Source organism: Gordionus sp. m RMFG-2023, chromosome 1, assembly GCF_954871325.1.
Source record: "Gordionus sp. m RMFG-2023 chromosome 1, tfGorSpeb1-WG-v2, whole genome shotgun sequence".
NCBI classification, from domain to species: domain Eukaryota; kingdom Metazoa; phylum Nematomorpha; class Gordioida; order Chordodea; family Parachordodidae; genus Gordionus; species Gordionus sp. m RMFG-2023.
In genome coordinates, this window is record NC_088775.1 from 6,623,940 (window position 1) to 6,634,486 (window position 10,547).

Sequence of the window (10,547 nt, forward strand, 5' to 3'; positions counted from 1 at the left end):
CTCAGTCCACCTCAACTATCTAGGTTCAATTTGTTTATTTCACTTACGATTGTGCCATTACTTTGTAAAAGTGAAGCCCAAATATTTACAGCTTTCAATTGTTTACCTGCCATTCCTTTCATTTCTTTTAGCAGAAAGTAAATCAAAATGATTTTCTTTATGAAAAGGAAACAAACCCATCCCGGTGCGGAAACATCCGGATTCAATAGATTGTCCTTAAATAGCGCAGCAAATTCTCGCAAAATATGAATGCAGGGTAAGTGTACCAAATTGATTTCTTGGACGTTGCACTTGGTATGAAAAGTTGGGAGAGAGGAAGGAAGGAAGATCCTTTCTTTCTATTTATATATAAAAAAAATAATCCAAAATATTTAAAAAAATATGTTAAAGTAGTTAATATAGAGTTACACCAACATATTGAAAATAATGGAAACTTAATTTTTAAAAATTATTTACCTATAAAATTACAATAAGTGGTTATTATAAAATCTAATTCTCAGGGGATGATATATATATTTCTATTAAGTTCTTACAAAATAATTCAAGGAGTTATTTAAACTGTATATGATTTAGGTTGAAATCTGAATAGAATTTTAACATTTTTTAAATTACAATCCAGAAAAAACTCTTGATCGGCTCTATTTTATTATCCCCCTAACTCAAATCGAAAATATAAAAATTTCTGGATTAATGAAGAAAGTTTGAATTAAAACTAAAATTATAATTTTTATCTATATTTATCTATAATTATCAGATACCGATGTGTCGAAAGAACCATTAACTTTATCCGAACAAGAACGAGCGAAAAGGTCGCTTTTGGCGAAACCATACACGGCCTTACCAGACCTGAGGAAATATGAATTTTATTTCTCTTACGACGACCCTTACGAAGAATTCCGGTATTACGGAGATTATAAACATCCAGGCTCAAAGAGGTCCGAACATGGAAAGGAACCAGGTAAAAGTTTATTTCACGCAATAAGGGCATCGGGGGGTAAATTTCATCTTTTCGAAACAAAATCCGGTGGAAAAGACGGTCCGGGTGAGAGCGTAGATGATGACAACGAGGATGAAGATAGCAAGGAAGGTGCTAATAAGGCATCTCCCGACCGTGGTAAAGGGAATATTTCGCCTCATGGCAAAGATGATCCCAAGAATCCCAAAAATAAACCAGGTGGCGTTCCTAATTTAGCTAAAGCGCATTCCTTAACTGAAATTACGGGTAAAAAATCTCCCTTCAGAAAGTCTAGATAATAAATTTATGGATAGGAGGATACCTAGATATTGTATAAATCATAAGGAAACGGATGGCAATGTAATGTCTTAACGCGAAATCTTAAATATTTTATCGACCAAATTATTAAAGTTTATAGATTGTTTCAATGATTTAAATGAATGTTTAAATAAATTGTGCCGTTTTGCATGATATATATGTAAACTAATCTTATTTATGTCAGTGAGGCAACCAGGATTTTTAAATTGGGAGGGCATAATTCCAGCTTATCCCAATAACTATCTAAACTTAATAATTTTTTTCTTATAAAAAGATTAAACATTTTTTTTAAATATTTTTTACGAAACACTAATATATGCAATGATGACTGGTGGCATTACCATCATGTACATTTGGCAACTTCCTATCAGATAAACAATTAATACATGTTATATATCATAAGTTTGAAAGTAACTTCGTACAACCATATTTTTATATAATATAAATGAGTTGCTTTTTTACGTGGTGGTATGGTGCGATTTACACATCAAAAAAAGCGTTATAACTTGGCTATTAAACTTTAACTGAAGCCTAGCTATTTTAATAGCTACTTTTTAAAATTATGCCTAAATTTTTTTTACCCTTTAGTATGGGCGTATAGATAAAATAGTGCCAAAATTATATATTATTATTTATAATCGTAAATTAAATTATTATTTTGAAATATTAATAAATTACTAGTTATATATATATATATATAATTTGTATATTTTGTATTTGCTTTTAAGAGTACATGTCTCTTAAAGTTTTTATTTAGCAAAGAACATCTTTTTTCACCAAAAACACCCTTTAGCCAAGATTAAATAATCTTTCTACAGGAAACTGGATAGGATAGAGGTAACATATTTTTTTTAAGTGGTTTGAAAAGGGGAAACTCTATTGTGAGATACTATATAGAATAATTTCAAAAAATTTGTTAGTTAATTATATTATTAATAATATCATTATTTTTGTAATCTTAAACGGAAATATCATCAAAAAAGAACAAGAGATTTTTTGGTTTTGTTAGATAATTTTTCTTAAATATTGCGCTAGAATGTGCTGATATATATATCATGAGCTAATCTACTGATAGATTTATCCTTAATTATTGAGTTCATTTTGATAGTATAGTCTCCTAAACCATACATTCATTCAAGTGTTAGGGATAGTTACAAAAATGTAAGGGGGAGGGGGCAGTGATCTCGCCGGAAAATTTTTTTGTCATACCCCCATCAGAAATCTTCAAAAAAGCATGTTTTTTATAATGGTATTTTAGCAAATTATTAATATTTTTTATCGTGAGATAAACATAAAATATTTTATAAACAAAATGATAGTGTATTAATGTAATTGTACATTCCCTATTTTAATTAGTTCTTAAAAGTATATCCAATAGAAATAAGGGAATCTCATTGCATTAGTTTGAATTAGCCGTGAACGTGTTTATATAGATGAAAAAACAGATGTATTAAAAATGGTTACGCACATTGATAAACAAACTAAGATAATATTCAATACTGATCCATCTTGGTAAAATCATATCGCCCATTTGTAGATTTTGAATCATTATTATTTTACAAGAGCACAAGATATTTTGCCTCATTAATAATATTTTATAAAAATTGTAAATAATACTGGAATGTACAATAGAAAGTTACTTATTTTATATATTTTCAGTTTCAATATTTATGTTCTTTCCTCTCTCTCGTCTTCCACAATGTTTTTGTTTATATTATACTAAAATATATTGTTTTATTAATTTCAAAAAAATTTTAAATTTTAAATATTATTTATTGTTTTTTTTCCTTTTTACATGTAATACTGCTTGCTAGGCTTGCTATTAACAAAATAAAAGTAATTCAATTAAAAAACTAATAAATAGAATTATTATTTATAATAAAATCATTATATCTTTTATGGACATGAACTATTTATTTCACATCTTACTATATTTTATATTCACAAATATAATTATTTATAAAATATGTTATTATATCTTAAAAAGATGCAGCAGTCTTTCTTATTTGTCATGTCTCTTCTCCGTAGCCATATTGATTTCATACTTCCAACAATTCATTTGGTTCTAAAAATCTTCTAACATTATTCTTGCATTTAAAAATATCTCTTTCTGAATGTATTCAACTTACTTATATAATTCATCATTCATAATTTAACATAAAAATCATAACATTTTTCTTTTGCCACAATGAAAATTTAAGTTTGACTGATTTATTTATTTTAAAATTTTTTGTTTGCAATGCTTATAGATATGTGTTTTTTGAATTTCTATATCTTTATAAATAATACACATCTTTGTATCAATATGATATATCAGTGGCGTAGCTAGGAATTTTCCTTCCATACATATAAAAGCCTATCGGCCGGGTTTATCTTACAAATCATAATCATATCTTAGATAATATAAAATAAATATATTTTTTAAATACATCAATATGTTATTATAAATTAGTAGATTATTATAAAACCAGAAAAATATAAATATTGGTGGTATTTATTTGATATAAAGTCACTTTTAAGTCTAATTGAACATATAATCTAAAAATAAATTATTGCTCTGGGAGGGGTCCAAACCCGAAAACCACCCCCGTAGCTACGCCACTGTGATATATTACTTTTAAGTTTTTAGAAAAAGATTAAATTATAAATCTTTTTATATAAATAACCTTAATATATTATTGATAAAATGTGGTTAATATCTTAATTTTAATTACTAACATAACAAATATAGTTATTGTGAATTATATAACAAGGAATCAAAATAAAGATATGATAAATATATTCGATTAAAAATATTTAATTATCATTGCTATTTTTACACATTTTCCTAGTTAATTAATATATTTATATAGATAATTAACTACAAAATAGATAGCATTATATTTTAAAAAGGCTATATTGGGATATCAAAAATTATTATTAGCAGAGTCATAGCTGATCCTTTAAATATTTAGAATTATCCAATGTTAATTTTTAGGTTAAAAGTCAACTCATAAGTTAGAATATCTATTGTAAGTTTCCTTCTCTCATAAATTCTTCAATACAACTGGATTTAATTAAGGAATAAGTAGATATATTTAATGACAGTTTAAACTTTATTTATTGTCATAAAAACTTTTGATGCAATAGACGTGAGAGCGATGGCTCTATAATCCTTGAATTTAGATGGATTTGGAATTTTCGGGAAGTTGCAAAAGATAGTCTTATTCCAATCCGCTGGCATCCTCCCAGTCAACCATATCTTGTTAAACAAAGGAAGTAATAAAAAATCGCATTCTTTCCTCTACACCAAACCTTTTGTCTAAATACATTTGTGCTTACCGTCCAGGTAGAAATATAAACGAACCAATAGTAGCTTTAAAGATTATAATGCAGAAATGTCAGAAGTATAAATTACCTTTTTACTTTATTTTTATCGACTTTAAACGTGCTTTTGATAATGTTAACCATGATGCGCTTTGGAAGATTTTAACCGAATGTGGCATTGACTCTAATATTATAAGGATCCTTAAAACACATTATAGTAGTCTTTTTGCCTCCTTAAAAATCAATAATAAGGTTTCTCCATCTTTTAGGACAAAAAAAGGGGTAAAACAAGGATGTGTTCTTTCCCCGCTTTTGTTTAATATACTTATGAATAAAATCATAGTAGATACGCTGGCTACTGCGAATCTCTTAGAATTAAGTTCCAGTCAGTCTTTTTTCTTGGAAAATAGGGTGATATCTTATGCTGACGACATAGTTTTGATAACAAAAAGTTTGGAAGAAACCCAAAATTTGATCGCTATATTAAACTCCTTTAGTCTTAAGGTTGGCCTGGATATTAACTTTGATAAAACAGTGATAATGCCCTCGTCCCAGGCGCCTCTTCTGAATAATTTGGTGGTGGGGGGAAAGTTGGTTAAGGTGGTAGAATCTTTTAAATATCTAGGCGTAACCATTGACAATAAAGGTAGTTGTAAAGAAGAACTAAAAATTCGTTTACAAAATGCTAGGGCGGCTTTTTATAAATTTTTTAAACTGTGGAAAGCTAGAGAGATATCCGTTTTCACAAGACTCTGTATTTTCAACTCAACCATCATCCCGATTCTCTTTTATGGCGGTGATACATGGGAGATTACCAAGACCGAAACTAGGAAATTACAAACGTTTGTAAATAAATGCCTTAGAATAATAAATGGAATCTTCTACCCAAATATTATCTCAAATGAAAATCTTTGGAAGAAATCTAACCATACCCAGGTTCACGTATCTTTAAAAAAGAAACGTCTTACTTTCTTTGCCCATATTTTAAGAAATCATAGCAACAATAGCCTTGTTATTGATGCCATTAATTGGTTATACTCCTTTAATGGGAAAACATATTGCAAATATAAGACATTATGGTTCTACAGAGCCTTGAAGGACATAATGGATCTAAACTTAAATTTGAAGCAATTCCTAAGGCTAAATAAAAACAAAAAATCTATAAAAAAACTACTAAAAATTAAATCGAATTACCTAAACCTCTCATAATTTTTCTGTATTTTTCAGGTTATTTAATTTCTTCATCTCTCAATTTTACCTCTTGATTTTGTCTTTCACCTTTTCTGTGAATTACTTACTCCACTGACTTCAGCTTTTATTTATCTTATTTTCTGAAAAAACTGCATGGTTAACATTATCAATAGCTCTGTTATAATTTCACAAATGTAAAGCAGAAGGGGGTTTTGTACTTAGTTTTTCTGCATGATTATTTTTTTCTAAATTAATTTTTGGATCCAGTATTTTCTTTTCTTGGCCTGTATATACTTATGTATTTTTGGTGTGGGTGATATGCTTTTTTCCATGCTATAGGATGTGATGGCTATAGCTCAATAAGCCTTAAATTTCTGTGGTCTTAGTTTTTGGGTAGTTACTTAGGTAGGATTTTTGATCCATCCCACTGCAGTAGTTCCGCTCTCCCATATTTTCTATTTAAATGAGGGCAAATAGGTAGCGATATTGTTATAGATGCTAGTTATTTTTTGGATTTTCTGCTGTGATATTATCTGGCCCTGGAGCTTTTGCTTTTTCTTAGTGTTTTTTTCTAAGTCTTTGTTCACTTGTTATTTCATTTATGGAGAAACCAGTCGACAGGGGGGTGGCGAGGTTTGTAAATATGTTTTGTTGGTAGAGTCTTTCCGTGAATGATAGACTATCATATAACAATCAAGCCAAAATGCCTTTTGTTTAATCCTGGCCAACAATTACTTTTCCATTTTCCTAAAACTTACGGAGCTGGTTCCTATTTCTGCGTCATAGTTTCCTTTCTCTCATATCGTTATCACTATCAAAGACCTTTTTCGCTATATAATCTATCTATCACTCCATAGAGTATTTTTGTTTCTCTGGAAAAAGGAAATAATAACCGTTTGTTGTGTGGTGTTCGTTGCTGGATAGTCATAAACCGATTACTGACTAGTTTTTGCCTATTCACTGGAATTTTCACCTTTTAAACAATTTGTGGTAAACCCATTTTAGCTTTTCCTTATTTTCATGAATAATTTCTAATCTCAATGGATATGAACATATTCTCAATTAGTTCTAAGTAACTATCAAGGCTTACATTAGATGTTAAACTTAAAATTAGCCACCACCCACCCTTAAAGTAATTAAATTATTTTGGCAGTTCATGGGTATAGGCTTTTGTTTTTGCCCATTTCTTTTGTTGATTAGCCTATAGACGTTTAAGCGACAGTTCTCGGACTGTTGCGCGTACAAGTACGTGCGGCTAGCCCACAAACGTGTGAAGGGCTCCTCATTTTTTTCTCCCCTAAATTAACTATCCAGTTTGGTGGATTTTGAGGAAAACCTAGCGTAGCTCTGTTGTATCCACAACCAGAGGGCGAAAACGCTTTTATCACGTATCACGTATCACGTATCACGTAAATTCAATTGAAATCATATATTCGATGAAAATAAGCAAAATTTCATTGCAATTTTTTTATAAATTAACAATAACATATAATAAGAAATATAATAGAAAATTTAATTTTTGGTTGTATTCAGTTAAAATAAAAAGAAATTAAATGAAAATAAACAAAATTATTATAATATTTTCTTAAATTAGCAATTACATATAATATGCATCTATTGTTAAATTGATATAATATTTATAAAACACTTTTAGAATCTTTTAAATTATTTTATTTATACATGTTAGCGGCAATGTGTTTTTTCCGGCAATGTGTTATTTATTCAACTTTAAATCATTTTTTGAGCACGTTTTTTTTTAAATATAAAAATCTGATTATACAGGAAATATAATCGAGTATGTTTAGGATATCTATCTTATGAATTGTAGATAATTTTACCGTTAACTTTTGAATAATTTATAACTTATATGAAAAATTTGGTATATTAAGTTCAAAAGTTCATAACAAAAATACCTGAAATTCATAGGGTAAGTATTTCCAATAAAATCCGATTTTTAAATTTAAAAAAACGCACTCAAATACTAATTTATAGTGAAAATATAATACTTTGCCGGAAAACATTGCCGCTACTAGTGTGTCTAAATAATGGTTTTACACGACCACGATTAAGTTTTTAGTCGAAAAAATGAGCCAAAACATATACAACCTAATGTGTCGATTTGGTCGACAAAATCCATAGACCCGAGCATCAACTAAAACAAACTAATTGATATAATATTTTATTGTAAATATTTTATCATATTTAAATGCATAGAGGACGAATCAATTTTAACAGAAATAATTATCTTTTTTAAAAAAATTGTTCTTATCTTAATCTGGAAAGATTTAAGATTTTTACTTTACACTAGAAACTCCAGTTTTGATAGATAAACCAATTTAAAAACTAGAGGATGAGGAGAGGGGGGAATTTAAATTTTGATGATTTAATACGAATTAATATAGAATTTTAAAATTAATAGAATATTAAACCTTTCATTATATTAAACAAGGTGTTGATGAGTCATTTTCTCACTTTTCTTGCTACCTTTAATAGGCTTAATTTAGAATTCAGGTTTATGTTTGAAAAATTCAATTTTTCTAAATATTGGCTTGGTAGTATTTTTTTTGAAATAAAATATGGAGCTATTTTTCTAGCTAAAATATTGAGTTCGCTGTTATTTAAAAATCGATTCAAATTTAGTCATTTAACAACATTGAGCAATTTATAGTAAATTTATACATCTTTTTAAATATATTAATTTTTTGAGTGACCGGCTAAGCAGCGTTGTTTCTAGTCAAAATTTTGGGTTACTGAAAAAAAAGAAAAATCGATATAATAATTTTATTTAATATATTTTTATTTTACTTAGTGCCATCTAGCTGGCACCCAGATTATATAATAAAAATTTAAATAATAAAAAAGGAATTATATTATTTATTTTAACATTGTTATAAAAATTTGTTTTAACACTAATATTTTAATAACTTTTTATTGTGATAATTATTCGATCATTATTAAATTACATTGTAAAATTCTTAAGATTATTGTATTATGATATTTTTAATAAAATTATTAAATACAATTTGGTGTGTTCTTCTTACATTATTTGTGATTTACGAGAAAGGTTTAAATAAAAGTTAAGATAAATAAGTTAAGAGTAAGATATTTATTGGCAGTATATTTTAGGTATGGCATCTTGCCTTAAGTGAAATTTGTTATTAGTTTTGGGCTATTCTTATTTCGCAGTTTTTTATGAGCTTCTTAAGTGTATTGGAATCATCATTCAATATTTTCTATAAATTTTTTTAAAATATTCTTGTCCACACTTTTATAAATATTAATATACTTTTTAAAACTAAAATTTGTTTTTTCTAATTTCATTTTTATTTATAAAATATTTATCATCCCATTTTAAAATTCTTTTGCTACTTTTTTATTAACATTTAAATAAAAGGTATGATTTAGTCGTTGCTTTTTCATCTAGTGTTATAAAATACCCCGATTTGGGTGGATTTTTGACAACCCATTTAAGGTCTTAGCCAAATGAATATCATGAAAGTCTAGAGATTATGCTCTTTGCTAAATCTTGAGGCTTACATAATATTATTTTGGCTAAAATCTTAATCAGGCCATTTTTAAAAATCGACCTAAATCGCGATTTATTAAGATTAGTTTCATAGACATAAATGTATTTAAGGTGTGTTTACCCTAAAAATAATTGTTCTGCAGAACATACTTATGGGAATTGTTCATAGCATTTAATAAATTTTGCACATTATGAACTAATGAAACTCCTTTCTTTGTTCTTTTATTTTGGTCATGATTATTGTTAAAAAGCCAGATTTTATATTTAAAAACAATCTGATTAAGATTTTGGCCAAAATAATATGATGTAAACCTCGAAATTTGCTAAATAAATATCCAAACTTTTTTGCCATCTATGAGCAAAATTTCGAGGCTTTCATAATATTATTTGCCTAAATCTTAATTGGGACTTTTTTTAAATCGACCTAAATTGGGATTTTCAACAATACTATTAATGATGTCCTAAGAGTTTGTTCTATATTTCTCCAACTTTGATTAATCCAAAAATATGTCTCTATGAAGAATTAGACTATCCATTTCAAAATCATCTCATCATATCCATAAATTTTTGAATCGCAAATTGCTCTATATTAATTAAATAATCCATTACCGGTTTGTTTGAATCGATTTTCTATATTTGCAATTGTGCAATCAAATAATAAATTTGTCTATGATGGTCACTAGCTGATTTGAAATAATGGCATAATAAATTGGAGACTTCTTCGAATACATCTTTTTCTGTCGCTTTAAAGTGTAATCCTCTAAATTTAATTCCTTTAACTTTAAATTCAGACCTTCCCCAAGAACAAGATAACCTTTATTAGAAATTATAAATAAATTTTGCATTGAGATTGCTACAAATCAAAATATTAATTATACTTGAAAAATTATAATTTTTAAATGCAGAAATCCAAAATTCAACAATACATTTTCAAAATGTTTAATACAAAATAGAAATCCTGATTAAAATTATAAGCAATACGACTTTTGCTCAGTATTTTAGCGATATTATTCGCTACACCAGAGTATCAGGGTATAATGGACTAAAAGAAGTTGAACTATCATTTTTATCTTGGATGAAACAAAATATCTTCATTGTTTAGGATAATCTCGAACAAAAAATCCCAAATTTTTATCAATAGATTCAAATGAATCTTGTACCACCAGATTTAATGTATGAGAAAATTCATAGCAATATAGAAATAATATATTAACTAGTATTTTTTTCTCTCTTTATTTTATATTTGGATGA